Source organism: Bos taurus, chromosome 7 (genome assembly GCF_002263795.3).
Source record: "Bos taurus isolate L1 Dominette 01449 registration number 42190680 breed Hereford chromosome 7, ARS-UCD2.0, whole genome shotgun sequence".
In the NCBI taxonomy this organism is placed as follows: Eukaryota; Metazoa; Chordata; class Mammalia; order Artiodactyla; family Bovidae; genus Bos; species Bos taurus.
Window position 1 is genome coordinate 33,580,594 of NC_037334.1, and position 23,508 is coordinate 33,604,101.

The following is a 23,508-nucleotide window of genomic DNA, read 5'->3' on the forward strand; positions in this document are numbered from 1 at the left end:
TGATGGGAAACCTTGGTATGGAATCTGGTGTTTATCAGTCCAGGAGACCAGCTCGGCCATAGGTATATTATCCCCATGGCTACCAGGCACATGGTCCAAAGTTCAGTGAAAGTGCAAGAGTTTCAGTGGAGTTTCCTTCTTTTTCAAGATGGAGTCAGCTCAGCCTATTCCTTTCCTCCCTCAATACCACTACCAGGACTATGAAAATTTTCTCTGATGCACCAGGGAGCAAAAATGTTTTCTCCTAACACTGTTAGCCAGGACATTCTACACTCAGTCTATGAACATCTAACCCTTTCATTGTCTTGGCATTCTTTCTTATTCTCCCCATTTCCTCCTCCGCTGCTGCTGCTGCTGCTAAGTTGCTTCAGTCGTGTCCGACTCTGTGCGACCCCATAGACGGCAGCCCACTAGGCTCCCCCGTCCCTGGGATTCTCCAGGCAAGAACACTGGAGTGGGTTGCCATTTCCTTCTCCAATGCATGAAAGTGAAAAGTGAAAGTGAAGTCACTCAGTCATGTCCAACTCAGCGACCCCGTGGACTACAGCCTACCAGGCTCCTCCATTCATGGGATTTTCCAGGCAAGAGTACTGGAGTGGGGTGCCATTGCCTTCTCCTTTATCCCTCTAACTCTTTTATCCTGATGACTTTCCAGCTTTCTTCTCCATCTTTTATAAGTGATTACCAGGAACTAAAATGCATTTTAGGCTTCTCCAGTGGCTCAGTAGTAAAAAGAATTTGCCTGCAATGCAGAAGACATGGGTTCAATCACCCCTGAGTCCAGAAGATCCCCTGAAGAAGGAAATGGCAACCCACTCCAGTATTCTTGCCTGGGAAATCCCATGGACAGAGGAAACTGGCAGGCAGCAGTCCACGAGGTCACAAAAGAGTCAAACAGGACTTAGTAAATTAAACAATAAAACAAATGCATTTAGCCCCCAAATTAAGTGATTTTGTGGGTCCATATTGTACTATGCAGTCTTTAAAAACCTATTAGGTACTTAATTCAGTTTCTTATTTTTCCTTAATAGGAGAGCTGATCACTTAGTGGCCTTTCGTAGGAAAAGTTTCCATTGTCTTGTCCTAGATGTATGGTAGTTACACATTAGATTAGGTGAGAGCAAGAAGCAATAGATAATTAGCACCAATCTAGAGCCTACTATTGAAGTTACTCATTTAATAAAACAAGCTGAAAACTGGTATCATTTAGGCCAAATTTGGCTGAAAGAACTATTTTGTTTAGTCCACACTGTATTTTACACTTTTTAAAATTAGTTAGAAATGTTTACAAATCATAACATTACAGAAGGAAATCTGAATTTCTGGCTTGTCCTAAATAAGAGTGTAGCCTTGATTTTTCAAGGCAGTAATCAAATGATGCTGAGTAACAATTTATATTTCCTTTAGACAAGCTTAGGATTCTACATTTTTTGTTTGTTTGTTTCTACACATATCCCAGTTCACTCATTTATACCTTCCGGCCCCTCTAGGCAGCTGATACTGCAGACCCTGGCTCTTAAAATATTCATAAGCTGCACTACCACCCCTTAGGGTGGAAGAGAAATTAAGAATTTTCTAATTTGGTTTGTAACTGTAAATTTTTTTTTTACCAATTATTTCAAACTGGTTCTAAAACTGACCTAGTTTGAAAATTCACTAATCCTTTTTTAAATACCAATAATTTAAATACATGACACTTAGGAACACTGAAATTGACATTCTTGTATAAAACAGGAAAATCCAGAGGTCAGCCTAGAAGACACTGTGACTATGTCTAATCCAGAAGAGACCTTCCTCTTAAGACATTCCTCCTAAGGAATATTGTTCTGAAATAAAATGAGCCAATGAAGGACAATAATAATAAATTTTCAAGTTTTTCCATAGGGATAGAATTCTCTTTGTTTACCCCAAATGTGTTTGTCTAAAAACAATGGTTGAACAGCAGCTGTCATATTTTTGAATGAGTAGAACTTAGAGGTGATAGCCCACATAATTAGAAGGGAGACTAATATTTTAATTAGATTGTATGGTAGAGATCCATAAAAATAGCAACATTTATGAGACTGCTTTTATTTATATTTTGGATAGGATGATTAAGAAAATCTCAATTCACCTATCTTTGCACAGGGAGATATTTTGGGGTTGTTAAAAAGATGCTCAAACCACTTACTTGGCACACCATGACACAGAATTTGGAGTTACATTACGATGTGAAACATAATCAACTGTTAATTTTATATTATTGGAAAAATTAAACAAAACTTTGAGTCACAACTGCTTCATAAGTAATACTAGAGAAAAATCTAAACTAATATATATATATATATATATTTTTTTTTTTGTAAGTGTTGACTAAAAAATTAGACTAAAAAACTAGTCACAATCTGAAAGTAGAGAACTATTTTATTTGGTGGAAATGTTAAGGACGCCAACCCTGGGAGGCAGCATCTCAGTAGCCCAGAGAAAACTGCTCTGAGGAGGCAGGAGAGGGAGTCAGACTATATACAAGTCTGCAACAAAGCGGGTAGGCAATCTGAACATTAAAGATTATGATCTAGTAAGGAAAACCAGATACCAAGTTAAGGAATTTAGTGTTCTTCTATGTATAGGAAGATGCAAGCTTCTGAGCTCACTAAATTCATTCCTTTCATATGCAACTCAGCTTTTTGGGGCCAAATCCTATTTCTTGATTGTTTATTCCTTGTTTATTCCTTGTTCATCTTAAGGCAAATTTGGTGAACGGATGCTTCTTGCCATCTTCTGAGCTCCTCAGCTATCATCTGGTGGCAGCATCTGCTGGATCGCAGGAGTTGTGTTCTCTTTGGGGAGCCTTCATTCACATCTGGAAGCCCGAAACTGCTGATGGCTGTGACATTTCTTGCCCACCAATATGGCAGGAAATATTTCATTTCACATAAGCACTTGCTAAGAAAATGAACACCAATCTCAGAACACAGTACCTAGACTACATAAGGAAATTTATTGCATTTTTCAATATATACTCCATTTGTGCCTTTGTGTATGTATCTGTGCCTTCTGTGCTTCTCACAGCACTGAGACAGGTAAGCTGCAAAGGGCCGAAATGAGCAGAGAGGCAGAGAGTTTGCTCTCAACTTTCATTAATGTTATCTATTAGGGTTTTGAGAGAAAAAATATTAAAAAGCTAAAGTCATGGCCACTTGAAGAAGTTACTGGGGTCTTTAGAACTTGTCACACAAAACAAAATAAAATTAAACAATTTTAAAAACTGTTGATATTTCCAATTCACCATACCTTCTTCTGAGAGTCTTTAGAGAAACTACTGACCTCAGCATGCTCCTTGCCCTAGGACTGGCATTGTAATTTTAGGTAGTTAGAATAGTAAAATGGCAACCCACTCCAGTGTTCTTGCCTGGAGAATCCCATGGACAGAGAAGCCTGGTAGGCTGCAGTCCATGGGGTTGCACAGAGTTGGACACGACTGAAGCGACTTAGCAGCAGCAGCAGCAGAATAGCAAAAAAGGAGTCCAGAATGGCGGTGGCCAGAAAAGCCCTCGAAAATAGAACAAAGGAAGGTCTGAGGACTGGAGTGAGAACCTTGAGTGAAGCAAACAGCCTTCCTGGCTAGCCCAATTTACATAGAGCAGGCTCAGGGAGAGGAGAAAAAACTGAACTCTATTCTCAACTGAACTCTACCTGCAGCCTAATCCCCTGGACAGGTTTGGAGCATTTTAATGAAGTCAGAGTTGGTTCCACCTTGAGGCAAGGGGACTGACACTGTATTCTTGTGTTAGTGGTCTTTAACTGGGGGTTTTGGAGGGAAGAAGGACAATGAGCAATTAGTAGTACCCACAGTACCCACGGCACCTGGGGGATGAGTACACTGACTGTAGGGATTTGAGCAGGGCAGAGATAATGGACTCTCAAGAAGTCATAGTTGGAAACAGTTCGCTGACAAAAATAAGTTCATCTTACATCTTCCTCTGATACGTGAGAAGTGGAATATTTCCTGCCGTATTAGTAAACAAGGATGTCAAAGGCATCAGCGATTGCAATCCTCCAACATGATAAGGTGATCCCTGAAGGAACACAGGAAGGAAAAGAATACCTGCCATCTAGCAATCATCAGACTACAGCCACTTCCTAAGGTGAGCCCCCAAGCAAACAGGATGTGAAAAATCCGGGATACTGGCCCCAGATAGCTGAGGTCTATATTAAAGGGATGGTTTAGTGAGACCAGACTTTTGCATCTTTCCACACACAAAAAAGCACTAAATTCCTCAACTCGGGTTGTCTGGTTTTCTTTAATTAACAATAATCTCTTAATGTATAGACTACCTGCCCTTTGTTGCAAAACTTCTGTAAAACCTGACTTCTCTCCTCACCTCCTCAGAGCAGTTCTCCAGGGGTTACTTGAAATGCTGTTTGCCAGGTTTGAAGTTCTAAAAATTTATGCCTAATAAAATATATCTCAAATTTTAAGCTGTGCCTAGTTTTTCAGTCAACAAACATGGATAAAAATATCCCAATGGGAATTTACCCTGGAGTATGCAAAATATTACACTTTTAATTACAGTTAGGAAATCAGAAAATAAATGTTGCAAAGCTCTAAATTTGAAGCCATAGGAGAAACCTTTGTAAATTAGGAAGCACTACTTTTTTTAAGATGGAAGAAACCAAGACTCAAATGGTTTAAATACTCTTAAGATTGCAGAGATTATATTAGTTGAGCCAAGAGTTGAGCCCAAATTCTATGACTCTAAGATGAGTTTTCATTATCAGTAGACTATAGGTTTCCTTTACAATAACATACTGAAAAATTAGCTTTTGAATTGGCTAAATAGAAATAATGATTTTTCTAGCTAAGATAATTATTTCAGACTATGGAAACAAATCATAGCTGATTCATCTTATTTTATTTGTTTTTCAAAATGGAATTTCAGAACCTATACTAACTGTTTTAAAGAACGTTGAAACTCCACATTTGAAATAACAGTTTAATTTTTATGTTCTACATTTATTAAAAACAAAACTTTATATTGTAACTTCAGTGCCCATTTAGGTCATTAGCTTGCTCTTGCTAATTATAAACAAGCCAATTGTTATGAAAGGAAGAATGTGATATAATATACATATTTTCTCTTGTGAAGAGAATCATCTTCTGGATAGTTAGACTACAAATTGACTTGGCAAGACAGAAAGTCAATGAAGGGCAATAAATAGACCCCATGGAAATATTTGCCTTAAACAGCCCAGTGTAAAATACTCATTTTTCAGATAATGTGAAGATTGGATTAGCCTAGTTAGGAGTTGCATTTTCTAAATGAAATTCTGCAGTTGAAATGCCAAGGTTTGGTTTTTCTGTTTTCTGTTTGTTTACCATGCTATCATCCTTTTGAAAAAAATAAGCAGATTATTCACTATTTCCTGGATATATTATATGAAGAAGAAACCATTTCCATAGGGGAACTAAATTTTTCCCTGACTCATAGTATCATTACATGCTGGCAGAGTATTAAAAAGTAATTTAAGAATAAAAGATACAAATTATTGGCTCATTGCTAACCTGCTTATTGAATAATATTGAATGTATTTCCTATTGAAACTTCAGAATCCTTACATGGAAAGATCTATGGAGAAACAGCTCAACTAACCAAACCAAAAAGATGAACACACCAAGCGCTCACCAACACTCACATGCATTGAAGCTACAGTCAAGTGAGTGTAAAGATAGTGAGTATACACTTCACTCACTATCTTTTTACTCACTGTATTTAGTGAGTAAATATCTTCAGGTATAGAGGGTTATTGATGCTGAAAAGTCCCTGCTTATTCTGAAAAGCAATGATCAGTTTAGTGACTTAGGGTCAGGTGAAGATGACAAGGGGTTTTGATACGAGTCTGGTGCTTCAAGGTAATCAGTAAATTGAGAGTCACTATAAAATGGAAACAGGAGGAAATGTTGATCTATTTCCTTTCCATATCCCAACACTATATTTCAGAAAAGAAATAAACGTGGAATAGTATAAGCCCCATTTTATGTTGATTTATCAAATCTTATAAGTTTGATTCTAGATTCTGAGGTCAGTTCTGTTTTAAAGAAACTATGATCAATATTGTAAAATAATCTTCCCAAGGAAAAAACACCAACATTTTTTTGTAAGGCAAAATGACAACATGAGACTTTTTTTAATAACTGGATAGAAATTGTATTTATTGGACTACCCTGGGCAAAATAACAAGAGAAGATGAGTTGACAACAACGGGGCTCCATGTTGTCAGCCTTCTATCTTCATGCCACATCTAGGCCACATGTAGACTTTCAGAGTCCAGTTCCAAAGCTGCCCTTTCTATGAAGTTTTCCCTCCTCTCTTCACTCTGAAATAATCTCTCATCACAGTTAGGTTTCTTATTCTGGGCCATCTCTTTGGCTATATCACCAATTTCTGAAAATCTAAGATAATGTCAATTTATCTTTATTACCCAGTGGCCACTCCAATATGTAAAAATTGCCAAAAAAAAAAAAAATAGAATTTCGTAGAAGCAAACCAAATTCTGGAAAAAAGTAAAGCTCTGATTTGACAAATTAATAATATACACTTTGTCTTTCACAGCATGTTAAAGATCAGGAGGTAAGGTGATAATGACCAAGATAGTGGTAAGTACATAAGGGTCTAAAGAACACAGTATCGTGGTTGCATTAGCATCATCATCACCACACCACTGAATCAGAATCCCAGATATATTACAGAAGAAACCAAGTTGCTCTGACAAGTGAAGTGTAAAGAATTAATTATTACTGAAATGTCATTTGACTGTCAAGAGACACTGCTATTTAATCATTTCCTACATGTATCTCCTATTATGAGGTACAGTAGAGGGATTTCCTTAAAGTAACTTCAAGGGAAATGCTTATAGTTTCAGACTAATGCAATTTTACAGTTCTAGGCTATTTCACAGAGTATAGCAGCTATTTCTCAAACTAATTAATAGAGGGGACTGTTTTACAGTCAAATCAGAATTGAACCATGAGGGAGCAGCTCAAAATTTTAGTTTCAGATTATTAACTAATACAGTATAAGGTTTCTGGATTTTACTCCCTCAATCCTTCAGTTCATTCTTCTTTACATCATTTTCAGTATTTAACATGCCTAAGGTTCTCAGTTAATGGCTAATTGAAAAGGAATCTATATGTATGAAGCCTGATGTGGAAACACTGGAAAGAAAGAGGAACACATAATTTCTACTTTCCAGGAACCTGAGAATAAAGAGGACACAGATCCAACAAACATGTAAATACACATAAACATATGCCTCCAAACAAACTCAAGTACAAGCACAGATAAGATGCTTTAGGAACATTATTGACTGATGATATCTCAGGGAAGGTATTGGCTCAAAAAATTGCACAGTCTAAAAGTTGAGAATTCTGTTTTATTTTGGAGAAGGCAATGGCACCCCACTCCAGTACTCTTGCCTGGAAAATCCCATGGATGGAGGAACCTCATAGGCTGCAGTCCATGGGGTCACTAAGAGTCTGGCACGACTGAGTGACTTCACTTTCACTTTTCACTTTCGTGCATTGGAGAAGGCAATGGCAACCCACTCCAGTGTTCTTGCCTGGAGAATCCCAGGGATGGAGGAGCCTAGTGGGCTGCCATCTACGGGGTCGCACAGAGTCGGACATGACTGAAGCGACGCAGCAGCAGCAGCAGCAGCAGCAGCAACTGAAGGCTTAAATCCAAAAGACAGTTTCTCAGATAGCTCTGAGGCACCGTTCCAAAGAAGTAAGGGAGGAGCTTGGATATACAGTTTTTGTGACAAACTAGGTAGTCAAAACATCAAAAGATTATTAAAGAAAAAACAAACGTCTCAAGATAATAAATTTAGCACTTTTCTATGTTTGGGAAGATACAAGAGTCTGGGCTTCCTAGCTGTCTAGGGCCAGTATCCTGTCTTTTTCTTTTTTCCATGTTGAATCCCCTCAGGGTATACAGTTGGGTGTGGCTGCAGTGACTGATGCTCTGAATGTCATTACATCCTTTGATTAAAGATGGCAGATGACATTTTTTCATCCATGAAAGTATAATACAAATGCCAGAGAATCAGGAATGCAGAAGTTGGAGAGTTTGGCTCAATTTATTTTATTTATTTTTAAGTTTATTTTATTTATTTTTTATTTTATTTTATTTTGTTTTTAAACTTTACATAATTGTATTAGTTTTGCCAAATATCAAAATGAATCTGCCACAGGTATACATGTGTTCCCCATCCTGAACCCTCCTCCCTCCTCCCTCCCCATACCATCCCTCTGGGTCGTCCCAGTGCACTAGCCCCAAGCATCCAATATCGTGCATCGAACCTGGACTGGCAACTCGTTTCTTACATGATATTTTACATGTTTCAATGCCATTCTCCCAAATCTTCCCACCCTCTCCCTCTCCCACAGAGTCCATGAGACTGTTCTATACATCAGTGTCTCTTTTGCTGTCTCGTACACCGGGTTATTGTTACCATCTTTCTAAATTCCATATATATGCGTTAGTATGGAGAACAGTGTGGAGATTCCTTAAAAAACTGGAAATAGAACTGCCTTATGATCCAGCAATCCCACTGCTGGGCATACACACTGAGGAAACCAGAAGGGAAAGAGACACGTGTACCCCAATGTTCATCGCAGCACTGTTTATAACAGCCAGGACATGGAAGCAACCTAGATGTCCATCAGCAGATGAATGGATAAGAAAGCTGTGGTACATATACACAATGGAGTATTACTCAGCCATTAAAAAGAATACATTTGAATCAGTTCTAATGAGGTGGATGAAACTGGAGCCTATTATACAGAGTGAAGTAAGCCAGAAGGAAAAACATAAGTTTATTTTATTTTTAAACTTTACATAATTGTATTAGTTTTGCCAAATATCAAAATGAATCCATCACAGGTATACATGTGTCAATTTATTTTAAAAAGTAGAATGAATAATGTAAATCATGGGCTTTGGGTAATTATGATATGTCAACAAATGTTCGTCAGCTGCAATAAATGTACCACTTGGGCAGGCGATATTGGTAACGCATGAGGCTATGCATGTGTGGGGGCCAGGGCTTTCTGGAAAATCTCTGTACCATCCTCTCAATTTTGCTATGAACATAAAACTGTTTTACACCAACAAAATATTAATAAAAGTGAACGAATGAGTAGAATGTACTGTCAAAAGCTTATCTAATGGAAAGAGGACTTAAAAGGGATAAATTAGAGATGGAGTTTTGAAGTTACTTAGGTTTGATCACTTAATTTTATCAATATGTAAAGGTAGTGAGGATGTGTTTTTTGTATTACAAGAGGATTCTCCTAGTACCAACTTACTCTTTATTTAACCATGACTTGTTTTTACTGATGTTTTTCAAAGTTTATTGACTCGTCTCCCACAGAGACGACAATAGATAGCCTTTCAGGATAAGTTCTATTTTTTTTTTAAATAAAAAATGTGCTCTTGCAAATAACTTTTTCTTAAAACAGAGGCCTAATAATTTACATAGTCCCCTTTTAGAAATGTTTATTGAGAAGTCAACATGGTAGAGAAGAAAAAGTACTACTAAAGGAGAAGATGATCTTTCTTCTCATCAGTTATTGATTGAACAACAATGAGACTATAAATTAAATTTTCTGGGCCCCCGAATTCTCTCCTAAAATTAATTAATATGTCTCTCTTTTCTTTCTTTTTCTCCCAGTTATGTTTATGAAGTTTCAGGTAACATGTGGAAATACAAGAGATAAAAGAATCAGTCATGGCCTTAAAATTATTTGCTGCATAGAAGGTAAGCAAGTAAACACATTAACAAAGTACAGAAAAGGTTCATTTGAAGTTTTAAGAAGAGAAATTAATCAGTTATTCTGTGTGCTCCAATAAAAGTGACCACCGGTTACCATGGACGCACACACACCACAGGGTTCCTAAACAGAGGCAAGGGCAGAGTCATGGAGGAACTCAGGAGAAACTTTGTGGAGAGAGCATTACTTAATATTGAAGGAATGGTAGGGATAAAGTAAGCATAGAAGTGAGAGTAGGTGTGAAAAAGACGTGAGGGAGATCTGGAATAGTTTTAAACTGAAAATGAGCATGGTAATGCTGGAGTTCAAGGTAAGGATGGAAGATAAATGCCAAAAATAAGGGTGGACAGTTAGGGGAAGGCTGGATTTTGAGGATCAGTGTGTGCTAAATAATTCAGATTTTATATGAACGGCTTATTTATGGGAGGTCTTTGAAGGATTATAAATACCAGACTGACTTGATCAGTTTGCCTTTCAAGAAAGATCATTCTACCAAGCATGAGGACGATAAACTGGAAAAGGACTGAACTAAAGCCAAGGAAATCAGTAATAAAATATATGGAGTAGCCCAATCAAGGGATGTCAAGGGATATGAGATCATAGAAGGCAGTGAATTATAAGAGATACTGAGAAAACAAAACAGGAAGATGTAGATACTATTCCATGTGAGTGTCAACAGAGAAAGGAGAGTCAAGGATGGCTGCCAGCCTCTCATTTGGGCCTTGTATGAGTCAACGATTGACAAGTAACAACCACTAAATCTCTCTGGTGGATAACAGTACACAGTTATTTCTTGCTTATACACCTGCAGCTGTAGCTTGAGCGCAACTGGACTTGACTCTAAATGTTAGGTTGGGTCCAATCATCCAATCTACTTCACATGTCTCTCATCTTCCTTAGACTAACACCTACCTAAATCATTTTCTTATCACAAAAAGCAGAAAGTCAGCCCAATGGACTTTTAAGCCTTTAGGTCACATATACCAACATTGCATTGGCCAAACAAAGTCATGTAGTGGAGTGTGAAGTCAAGAAGTGGTAAAACAACTGTATCCACCATGGAGTCACAGCAAGGGTGTGTGTATATACGACACCAATCCAAGAAAATGAAGAACTGAGGCCAGTGATTCAATTTACCACCCAGTCCCATGTGGGTGGTGGGTAACTCCTATGATAAAGAACTAAAGAGAAAGAACATTATTTGAACATAGGAAAAAAAAAAAAAAAACGGAATTTGAGTTTGGACATATTGCAATGCCTCTAGCACTTCAAATCACTGATGTTTAGCAGGCAGTTTGGTGTGTGTGTGTGTGTGTATATATATATGTGTGTGTGTGTGTGTGTATATATATATATATATATATATATATATATATATGGCTGCTGGGAGAATTATATCTGTGTTGGGAACACAAACTGGGAGTTGTCAGCACTGATATTTAGAAGACATTGTGGAGTGAATAATGAAGAGACTCTGGGGTAAAGAAGCACAACATTTAAGGGACAAGTAGCATCAGAAGACCCATAAAGGAAAATGAGATAAACAGTAGAGAAACAAAACCAAAGAATAAATTGATTTTATGTGCCAAAAGCTACATAGGGGCCCAGGGAGAAAAGGATTGCGAATTCTTAATTGGATTTAAAATTAAAAAGTGCATTAGTAGCCTTATCACAACCATTTCCAAAAACGTAAAGAGAAACTCAGATTCATCTCAAAAAGACTATTTATTACCTCCCAGGTGTTCCACATTATCTCCTTTCCTCAACCCTACCATCACTTCTGTTTCCCGTCAATACAAAGGCAATTCTGCCTCTTGAACATGTCCTATATGGGTAGCCTATCCTTTCTCCAGGGGAACTTCCTGACCCTGGAATCAAACCAGGGTTTCCTACATTACAGGTGGATTCTTTATCTACCAGCTGAGCTACCAGGGAAGCCCTATGTTGATTCAACTCAGCATTTCTTCCTTTTATACCACTACAGTAACCACCACATCCTACAAAAGATTCCTAGCAGTCTCCTGCCTCCACTCTTATCCACATTGCTATTCATTTTCACATCACAAATAAACAGATTTGTGATGTGATAAGATTAAGGCAATCACAGTATATATTTCCCTATGTAAAATAGCACTCCTACCCCTAATACCCTGGAAGTCCTACACAGTTTGATCTCTGATGATCTCTTCTACTACTCTCCCTCCACGTCAGTGTATTTCACTCAACTTGTCCTTTATAAATCTCAGTGACAAGACAGTATGGTACTCGCACAAAGACAGAAATATAGATCAATGGAACAAAATAGAAAGCCCAGAGATAAATCCACACACCTATGGACACCTTATCTTTGACAAAGGAGGCAAGAATATACAATGGAGAAAAGACAATCTCTTTAACAAGTGGTGCTGGGAAAACTTGTCAACCACTTGTAAAAGAATGAAACTAGAACACTTTCTAACACCATACACAAAAATAAACTCAAAATGGATTAAAGATCTAAACGCAAGGCCAGAAACTATAAAACTTTTAGAGGAGAACATAGGCAAAACACTCTTCGACATACATCACAGCAGGATCCTCTATGACCCACCTCCCAGAATATTGGAAATAAAAGCAAAAATAAACAAATGGGATCTAATTAAAATTAAAAGCTTCTGTACAACAACAACAAAAAAAACTATAAGCAAAGTGAAAAGACAGCCTTCAGAATGGGAGAAAATAATAGCAAATGAAGCAACTGACAAACAACTAATCTCAAAAAATATACAAGCAACTCCTACAGCTCAATTCCAGAAAAATAAATGACCCAATCAAAAAATGGGCCAAAGAACTAAATAGACATTTCTCCAAAGAAGACATACAGATGGCTAACAAACACATGAAAAGATACTCAACATCACTCATTATCAGAGAAATGCAAATCAAAACCACTATGAGGTACCATTTCACACCAGTCAGAATGGCTGCGATCCAAAAGTCTACAAGCAATAAATGCTGGAGAGGGTGTAGAGAAAAGCGAACCCTCTTACACTGTTGGTGGGAATGCAAACTAGTATAGCCACTATGGAGAACAGTGTGGAGATTCCTTAAGAAACTGGAATTTCTTAAGGAAATTGGTTGCCATACAACCAAGCAATCCCACTGCTGGGCATACACACAGAGGAAACCAGAATTGAAAGAGACACATGTACCCCAATGTTCATCGCAGCACTGTTTATAATAGCCAGGACATAGAAGAAACCTAGATATCCATCAGCAGATGAATGGATAAGAAAGCTATGGTACCTATACTCAATGGAGTATTACTCAGACATTAAAAAGAATGAAAGTGAAAGCGGAGGGTGAAAAAGTTGGCTTAAAGCTCAACATTCAGAAAATGAAGATCATGGCATCCGGTCCCATCACTTCATGGGAAATAGATGGGGAAACAGTGGAAACAGTGTCAGACTTTATTTTTGGGGGCTCCAAAATCACTGCAGATGGTGACTGCAGCCATGAAATTAAAAGACACTTACTCCTTGGAAGGAAAGTTATGACCACCCTAGATAGCATATTCAAAAGCAGAGACATTACTTTGCCAACAAAGGTTCATCTAGTCAAGGCTATGGTTTTTCCAGTGGTCATGTATGGATGTGAGAGTTGGACTGTGAAGAAAGCTGAGCACCTTTTTATATATATATATAAATATATATATGTATATATATATGGAATAAATATATAAATCTTTATGCAAGTTTTAGAATATCTCAATGGAAAAAAACTACAGTTGATGTTCTTAAAGACTTTGAAGTCATGATACATATTGCAAAACTGACCTGCAAAATTGTTTCCAACTTATTACCTTCTAGTCTCATGAACAATAGGTATTATCTCCTGAAAGTTTTGACAATTTGATGGATGAAAATTTGGACTTCTTTTAAGGTATGCTTCCCTGATTTCTAGTATAGATGAAGTTTTTGCACAGAATATTTTCTTTTTTATTTTTCTTGTGAGTTGTTTGTTAATTTCAGCTGTCTAATTTTCTACTGGAACATTTGTCTTTTACAATTTCTGACAGTTCTTCATATGTTTACATGTTATTTAAGGGTAACATAAAATTATTTTTTCACAGATTCTAATATATCATGGTAACACATATCATTATACTATATATAACAAGCAGTAATGTATACATTATGGGATCCCCTGCTTGCTCAGTTGGTAAAGAATCTGCCTGCAGTACAGGAGACTCTGGTTTGATCCCTGGGTTGGAATATACCCTGGAGGAGAGCATGGAAACCCACTCTAGCATTCTTGCCTGGAGAATCCCCATGGACAGAGAAGCCTGATGGGCTACAGTCCATGGGGTCTCAAAGAGTCATACATGACTGAGTGACTAAGCACAACATCACAGTGTATACACTGTATTATGTATAATATGAATAGCAGAAATAATTAAATTATAACACTCAATTGAATTTAAAATTCATCAGAGATGTTAAATTGTGCAAAACAAACAGAAAACCTGTGCTTGTTGTGCTAGACAACCTTCAAAGATGACCAGGTTCTTACCCTAGAAATTGCAAATATGTTATGTTACCAGGAAAAAGGGATTTTGCACATATAATTAAGACTACTGAACTTAAAACACAGGCCTAAATTAATCATATTAACCCTTAAAAGCAAAAAAGAAATTTTCTTGTTGGGAATAATAATATGTGGCAGTAAGGAGGTTGGAAAGAGTACAGCAGTGAGACAAATTTGCTGTGCCATTAGTGGCATACTGAGCCTATGTGCAATAATAAGAGAGAGACCTCTGGGAGGGAAGGGATCCATTCCAGCTGACAGCCCACAAGGAACTAAGGATTGCAGTTTTCTAAATGCATACATCTGAAGTCGTCCAACAATCTGTGTCTCCCACAGCATCTAGATAAGAGTCCAGGCTAGCAACTGCCTTGACTGGCCATGTAAGTCCTAGATCAAAGACAATGCCTAAACCCCTCCAGAGTCCTGACCTACAGAATTGAGAGAAAATAAATGTGTGTTGCTTTAAATCACTAAGTTTGTAATAATCAGTAACAGCAGCAATTGAAAACTAATATAATTTAAAACAACAAAATAAGGTGTATAAATTCAGGCAGACCACTGAATTTTAAAATCTAAAGTTCATCAGATTTAGAACTACCTAATTTTATAAAATCACAGATGATCTAGAACAAATATTATAGTAGAGTAAAACTTCCCAAGTTTTTAAATAAAAAGATAATATCAATTGTAAAGTTTTAATTTAGAGGCTAGATTAACACTAGAAACTTGAAATTAGAATATTCTTGATATTTCTTAATTTTTTCTAAAATTATGAAAATTATTCAATGATCTCTTGCTGCTGATTACATACTTCTGACCATCTAAACTAGTAAGTGAAAGACTATGTTTTTGCTTCAATGAATGAAATATAGATAAAATGTAGAAAGTAAAAATTTCTTTGATACAAAATTTAAAAGGAGATAATTAAAATAAGCAGACACTATAACTAATTTATTTTCCAATTTGTAATTCTTAAGATGTAGAAGAATTATTCTGAGATTGTAAAGCAAATAAAATAACTGCTCATAATATGATGAATATATGAGTATGTTATTTGATTAACAGACCCAACGTGTGATAAAATTTTCCAAATGTCATTGCATCCTATCATTGAATAACTGTATCATTCAACTCAAGAAGCTGCAAAACATTTTTTCCCACCTCTTTACAGACTTAGAAAACATAATTTAGAATACACACTTCTAATGCAATGATATCTCATATTTGATGATAGCCTAAAGACATCTTATTGTGTTCTTATCAGAAGTATGTTCAATATGCCTGAATCCATCATTAAAAATGTTTGTGAAAAGTACAAATTGGCAAGAGGCAAGAACATAGCCCATCAATGTGGAATTACTTTGAAAAAGAAGGTCCATTCACTTAGATAATGATTTTAAATTAGAAAATGATGTAAGGATGATATTCTTTAACAGGCTTTAATTTGATCATTATTTTTAAGATCCTACCAGTATACTAACCTCTGCATACTGGTTGGATGAGTATGCATTTTTTTTCCCACTCTTTGTCTTGTGCTTTTCTCTCAGAGCAATTCAGGAGTATATACCAGAGCAATGACTAACAGTCATTTCTTTCTTTTTTCTCTTAAAGTCAAGGATCTGAGAACACAAGTTTGACAAATAACATTTGTAATTATTTCTAGCAAGTTCAGTCTTAGGAGAAATACTAATGGATCAGGATAGTGATTAATTCAAGTAATTAATACAGGGTGACATTGAATGAAAATGATCTGACAATATCTTATAGCTAAAACATAAGATCACTGGAATGAAAATACTTTGAAGAAATATCTTTTAGTTCAAAGAGCTGCTAAAATATTTAAATACAAATATTTCCATGATAATAATACTTAGAGAAAAGCATACAAGAACATTATTTTTATAATATAAACATGTTTTTGAATTAACATTGTTATTTCTTATTCTATAGTAACTTATCCATCATTTAATCACTAGAACTTAAACTCAGCACATATGAGATGTCTGACATATGATTCTTGCATAAATTAATGAATTGCTATAACTCTCTTTGTATTTTAAGAAATAAATTCTGTAGGTAATAGCCATTAGCAGAAAATACCATGTTGGACAAGTCTTCCACACTGTTGATATTTGGACCTACAACTGGAAAATGAGCCAGAGATGAGAGAATAAGAACAAAAGGAAGATGACCAACAGGAGCAGTATACAATAAGGTCACAGGGTATCTGTTGAATGTCAGAGATCTGATTCTCACTTCTTTCTCTGCCACTTTATATTTGGTGATCTTGGTCAAGTAATTCAGCTCCTCAAGACTTATTTTCCTCATCTGAAAATAGTGATAATAATATTAAACTTATATGATTGCTGTGAGGATTAAATGTAATAACATCATCACTGCCTTGCACTTTGCCTAACATAAGGGGCTTCCCTGGTAGTTCAGATGTTAAAGAATCTGACCACAATGCAGGAAACCAGAGTCTGAGCCCTGAGTCAGGGAGATTGCCTGGAGAAGGGAATGGCAACCCACTCTAGTATACTTGCCTGGAGAATTCCATGGATAGAGGAGCCTGATGGGCTACAGTCCATGGGGTTGCAAAGAGTTGGACATGACTGAGCAACTAACACACACCTGTCTAACACATAAGAAGTTGAGAATAAATAGTAATTATTATGGATATTTTGAGCTAAAGTAGCAAGAGTAGTTTTCAGCTTAGTTATTTTAGAATGAATATAAGAAGCCGTCTTTCATTTCTTTTCCTTGTTAAGTGGAATCCTTTCATTAACTCCTGGATCCTCACTGATTTTCATTATATCTCACTAATAGAAGATGAAACCAACCATCACTGATTGCATTATGATTAACTTCGCTAGTTGTCATTTTCAAACAGTGAAGGATGACATGGCAATGATATCCCTTAATTAGTTAAACATTTCTCATTTATAAACTTGAAAGGATATTCTATTTCAATGAATTTAAATGTGTTTTGACCCAATGAAGCTAATTCTCTTGTTCATGGACGTGGGCTATTTAAAACAGCATTTAGTAGGGGGTTATCAGGTCAGGGAGAATTACCACTTTCCTCAAAGGCAAACCAAGTAGTTATATTAAAAAGGCTATGTCTGCATCTATAGCCTGAATTACTTACCCAATGGCAAAATAAAAGAGGGTCATAATCCATAGTGAAAACTGAGGAAATCTCACTAAGGTTAAAACAGTAAATTTTACTAAATTATTCTATTCACCTTCATTCTATTTCCCTCCACACTTTTTATCCCCAGGCATGGTTTAAATAGAATTTCACCCCTCTATTGTTAGAAAGTTCTGCCTTATATTCTGCTTAAAATCTGCTTCCATGGAACATCTGCCTCAGACTCCAAATAGTGAAGAAGTGAAGAAAATATTTTACCTATAAAATCTTAATCATTTTATTCACTCTAACTCATAAGATGTGTTTCATCATCTATAAATATATATGTATATGTGCATATGCATATAAATCTATAAGATATGTGTGTGTCTGTATAAAACTTTCAGATGTTTCTTATGTAGAAGGTGTAAAAAATACAGTGTTTGCAGAGAAGAGTTATTCCATGTAGATAATAGATTTCCCACTTAAATGCAGTTACACCTTCCTAGACACAAAATTCAACAGCAATTCATTAAGAGAAAAATAAACTAGAAAGTAACATTTTTTAAAATGTGAATGCATCATCATAATAAACAATGGTTTTCCTTTTATATATACTTCTTACCAAAATGGAATACATTGGAATGAAATAGCTCCTTGACTAGTTAGGAAGCACTGATTAAACACAGCCTCACTGTAAAGCTGAACTTTGGGTGAATTTATCAGGTTCTGATATGATGTTCCCAGACCCCTTCTAGACATAGCTTTAGTTTGTTGGAGTTAATTTCCATACAAAAATAGGCAAAACTAAAAGGAACAACAGAATGTGAAACTGTTTGACTCTGTAAGAATTCTGCTTTGTTTCCAATTTTTTTGTGTCTAAAAATGTCACATTGTGATATTAGAAGCCTTTTGATTCAAATCTCTCAGATGGTAGTATTCCAATGAACTTACAGTGAAATTGGAAAATCAGAATTCTCAATTATTAACTGTGCCTTAAAAACTGTCTACTCTTAACTAGTCCATTTTCCCCAGCTTTCCCGCTTGATTTATAATTCCTTCTGTTCCTCTTTCACCCTTCTTTCCTTTCTTCCTTTCCTTATCCCTCCCTCCTCTCCCCCGTCTCTTCTCTCTCTCTCTCTAAATAGGACAATCAAAACACAAGCTTTATCTGGGGGATTTATGTTCTTTTAGTATGATAAAGTGGGATTCCTAAAATTCTGACTGCTTAAAAGATTTTGTTTTTTATATAAATCTGCCTCATCTTGTTGAACTTATCTATTGGAAAAATACTATAATTGTCTATCACTTGCTAAAAAGAGACTGTACTAAGCCTGTTTAGCATCTATGCATGCTTAGTCACTTTGGTCATGGCATGTACAGAGGATCCCAGGCAAAAATACTGGAGTGGGTAGCCGTTTGTTTTCCAGAGGATCTTTGTGAACCAGGGATAGAACCCAGGTCTCCTGAACTGCAGGGGCACTGTTTACCATTTGAGCCCCTAGGGAAACCCCCTTAGAATCTGTACCAAGTAGTTAAATAACTGCTTATATTTGCGACTATAATCTTTTTTTCCATTTCATTAGGCAAAACCCCCCAAATATTAGTTAAGTCACAATGCTCCTGTGAAAAAGTACTAATCAGTCAAGAACACATTGTTCTGCATGATATTCTCATAACATGAAGTGAAGCAATATATTTTAGATTATTTAATGCTTAGAAAATAGCATAACATTAAAAATTCAAATTTAATCAGTACTCATAAAAATGATAGAAAGTTTGTGGGAGAGTGTTTAAGTTTCACATAAACCTAGTCATCTTGGGATAAATGTACTATAATAAATGATAAATTTTAATGAGTGAAGCAATGCAGTTGGTGCAACATCTAAAAAACAAAGCATAGACTAAACTTATATGGCAATCGATAGCTAATCTAAACCTCAAGGTCATGGACATCGCTAGTCACTGTTCTTTTCATGCATCACCTATCTGATCCTACTGATAACAAAAGCTCAGATAACTGCTTATAGTAAGTTCAGCAGGGCTCTGGATTGGCCTATAGAGAGTGTATGGTATGATTAGGGTTTTATTGAGCTAGAGAACTACTCAAAAGGGCAGAAGAACAATCCCATGAATTTATTCATCAAGGTGGCTGCATTACCAGGGAATGTGTTCAGATTCTTTGGCCTGTATTATATAGAGATTGAAATGTTATTTTTGCATCACAGAATTAAAATTCTTAAATGAATATACATTCCTCACTGTAACTTAATTCCTTTAGAATAGAAATATACTTTTCTGAAGTTTTTGACAAGCACAAAATCAGGAATTCCAGTTAAGCACTAGCATTTAATGAGGATTTATTAAGGAATTTAATCTTAAATTAAGGAGTAATTTATCTGGAATATATTGAGAAATCTAGACAAAGTTAAAAGACAAATGCAATGATCTTAGTGATAAAATGTAATGTACAGACATTTATAAAGATTGCATGTGATATTATTTTGGTTTATATTATAAAAAAGAAATAAGTTAATTAAAAAAAAAAAAGCTACGTAAGAGAGTTTACCTGTCAGAACAATGAGGGCTAATTGTACCTCTCATTTTATTTGTCATAGAAACATGTTTATCTGAAATTTCTAAATTGCTCCTCTTTGTCAGTAATAATTTAATTAGTTAATTTAATCAATAATTTAATCACAGAAACTAATTACTTACAGATTATTATAAAGAGAAGAGAAAAGACTGACATGCTTAAAAGGTTTAACTATTAATTAGGTACCCTGCTATCTCCATGGTGAGGAATCTGCTCACAATGCAGGAAGACCTGAATTCCATCCCTGGGTTGGGAAGATTCCCTGGAGACAAGAATGGCTACCCATTTCAGTATTCTTGAGCCTGGTAAATTCCATGGACAGAGGAGCCCGGCTACAGTCCATGAGGTCACAAAGATCTGGACACCACTCAGAGACTAACACTTTCGCTTTCAGGTATTTGAGGCTTTTCTGAGGCACCAAAGACTGTCTGTATTCATATGAACAATCAGATCAGATCAGATCAGATCAGTCGCTCAGTCCTGTCCAACTCTTTGTGACCCCATGAATTGCAGCATGCCAGGCCTCCCAGTCCATCACCAACTCCCGGAGTTCACTCAGACTCACATCCATCGAGTCAGTGATGCCATCCAGCTATCTCATCCTCTATCGTCCCCTTCTCCTCCTGCCCCCTATCTCTCCCGGAATCAGGGTCTTCTCCAATGAGTCAACTCTTCGCATGAGGTGGCCAAAGTACTGGAGTTTCAGCTTTAGCATCATTCCTTCCAAAGAAGTCCCAGGGTTGATCTCCTTCAGAATGGACTGGTTGGATCTCCTTGCAGTCCAAGGGACTCTCAAGAGTCTTCTCCAACACCACAGTTCAAAAGCATCAATTCTTCAGTGCTCAGCCTTCTTCACAGTCCAACTCTCACATCCATACATGACCACAGGAAAAACCATAGCCTTGACTAGATGAACCTTTGTTGGCAAAGTAATGTCTCTGCTTTTGAATATGCTATCTAGGTTGGTCATAACTTTCCTTCCAAGGAGTAAGCATCTTTTAATTTCATGGCTGCAGTCACCATCTGTAGTGATTTTGGAGCCCAAAAAAATAAAGTCTGACACTGTTTCCCCATCTATTTGCCATGAAGTGATGGGACCAGATGCCATGATCTTCATTTTCTGAATGTTGAGCTTTAAGCCAGCTTTTTCACTCTCCACTTTCACTTTCATCAAGAGGCTTTTTAGATCTTCTTCACTTTCTGCCATAAGGGTGGTGTCATCTGCATATCTGAGGTTATTGATATTTCTCCCGGCAACCTTGATTCCAGCTTGTGCTTCTTCCAGTCCAGCGTTTCTCATGATGTACTCTGCATATAAGTTAAACAAACAGGGTGACAATATACAGCCTTGACATACTCATTTTCCTATTTGGAACCAGTCTGTTGTTCCATGTCCAGTTTTAACTGTTGCTTCCTGACCTGCATACAAATTTCTCAAGAGGCAGATCAGGTGGTCTGGTATTTCCATCTCCTTAAGAATTCTCCACAGTTTATTGTGATCCACACGGTCAAAGGCTTTGGCATAGTCAATAAAGCAGAAATAGATGTTTATCTGGAACTCTCTTGCTTTTTCCATGATCCAGCGGATGTTGGCAATTTGATCTTTGGTTCCTCTGCCTTTTCTAAAACCAGCTTGAACATCTGGAAGTTCATGGTTCACATATCGCTGAAGCCTGGCTTGGAGAATTTTGAACACTACTTTACTAGTGTGTGAGATGAGTGCAATTGTGCAGTAGTTTGAGCATTCTTTGGCATTGCCTTTCTTTGGGATTGGAATGAAAACTGACCTTTTCCAGTCCTGTGGCCACTGCTGAGGTTTCCAAATGTGCTGGCATATTGAGTGCAGCACTTTCACAGTATCATCTTTCAGGATTTGGAACAGCTCCACTGGAATTCCATCACCTCCACTAGCGTTGTTTGTAGTGATGCTTTCTAAGGCCCACTTGACTTCACATTCCAGGATGTCTGGCTCTAGGTCAGTGATCACATCATCGTGATTATCTGTGTCTTGAAGATCTTTTTTGTACAGTTCTTCTGTGTATTCTTGCCATCTCTTCTTAATATCTTCTGCTTCTGTTAGGTCCATATCATTTCTGTCCTTTTTCGAGCCCATTTTTGCATGAAATGTTCCTTTGGTATCTCTGATTTTCTTGAAGAGATCCCTACTCTTTCCCATTCTGTTGTTTTCGTCTATTTCTTTGCATTGATCGCTAAAGAAGGCTTTCTTATCTCTTCTTGCTATTCTTTGGAACTCTGCATTCAGATGTTTATATCTTTCCTTTTCTCCTTTGCTTTTTGCTTCTCTTCTTTTCACAGCTATTTATATGGCCTCTCCAGATAGCCATTTTGCTTTTTTGCATTTCTTTCCCATAGGGATGATCTTGATCCCTGTCTCCTGTACAATGTCACTATGGAGCACAGAATGAAAGTTCCTTTAAAAACTAGAAATAAAGTTATCAAATGACCCTGCAATCCCACTCCTGGGCATAGATCTAAAAGGATACAGGCACCCCACTGTTCATCACAACACTGTTTACAATAGACAAGACACCGAAATAAGTTAAATATCCAGTAGCAGAAAAATGGATAAAGAAGATATGGAACATACATATAATGGAATATTACTCAGTCATTAAAAAGAATGAAATAATGCTATTTACATCAACATGCATGAACCTAGATATTGTCATACTGACAATCTGAAATAAGTCAGAGTAGGAAAAAAAAAATATCATGTGACATCCTTTATATGTGTAATCTAAAAAGAAATGATACAAATGAACTTACAAAACAGAAACAGTTTGACAGACTTACAGAACAAACTTATGCATGTTCAATTTTGATCTTGCAACTGCACTGAATTTATTTATTAGTTCTAAGAGTTGTTTTTTTTTTTTTTTTTTAATGGAATCTAAGGAAATGGCAACCCACTCCAGTGTCCTTGCCTGGAGAATCCCAGGCAATGGTGGGCTGCCATCTATGGGATATCACAGAGTCAGACACGACTGAAGCGACTTATAGCAGCAGCAGCAGCAAGGTTCTCTAGGGCTTCCCTGGTGGCTCAGAGATTAAAGCATCTGCCTCCAATGCGGGAGACTGGGGTTCTCTCTACATAAGATCATAGCACTTGCAAATACTAATAGCTTTAATTTTTTTGTATTCAATGCCTTTTATTTCTCTTTCTTGTCTACTTACTCAGGCTAAAACTTCTAGTACCTAGTAAAAATGAGTGCTGGCAATGGGCCTCATTTTCTTGTTTCTAATTTTAGCAGGAAAGCTTTCACCCTTTAACTACTATGATTTTAATATGGGCTTGTAAGATATAAATTTAATATGTTGAGGTACATTCCTTCAATACCCAATTTGTTGATAATTTTTATTTTGGAAGGATGTTGAATTTTT

The 23,508-nt window shown here is 36.6% G+C and overlaps 2 long non-coding RNA genes across 2 annotated transcripts in view; one reads left to right on the plus strand and one right to left on the minus strand.

Moving 5' to 3' along the window:
• The window catches only part of LOC132345726 (uncharacterized), a 95,966-nt gene extending 79,200 nt beyond the window's left edge, over positions 1-16,766 (plus strand). The window contains exons 3-5 of the long non-coding RNA XR_009495225.1: positions 9,715-9,801; positions 13,663-13,735; positions 16,442-16,766. This is a non-coding gene — a long non-coding RNA (uncharacterized lncRNA). The remainder of the gene's footprint in view (positions 1-9,714; positions 9,802-13,662; positions 13,736-16,441) is intronic.
• The window catches only part of LOC112447543 (uncharacterized), a 46,475-nt gene extending 26,115 nt beyond the window's left edge, over positions 1-20,360 (minus strand). The window contains exons 1-2 of the long non-coding RNA XR_003035744.2: positions 20,229-20,360; positions 15,862-15,999 (exon numbers count right to left, since the gene is read on the minus strand). This is a non-coding gene — a long non-coding RNA (uncharacterized lncRNA). The remainder of the gene's footprint in view (positions 1-15,861; positions 16,000-20,228) is intronic.
• Between the last annotated feature and the right edge of the window lie 3,148 nt (positions 20,361-23,508).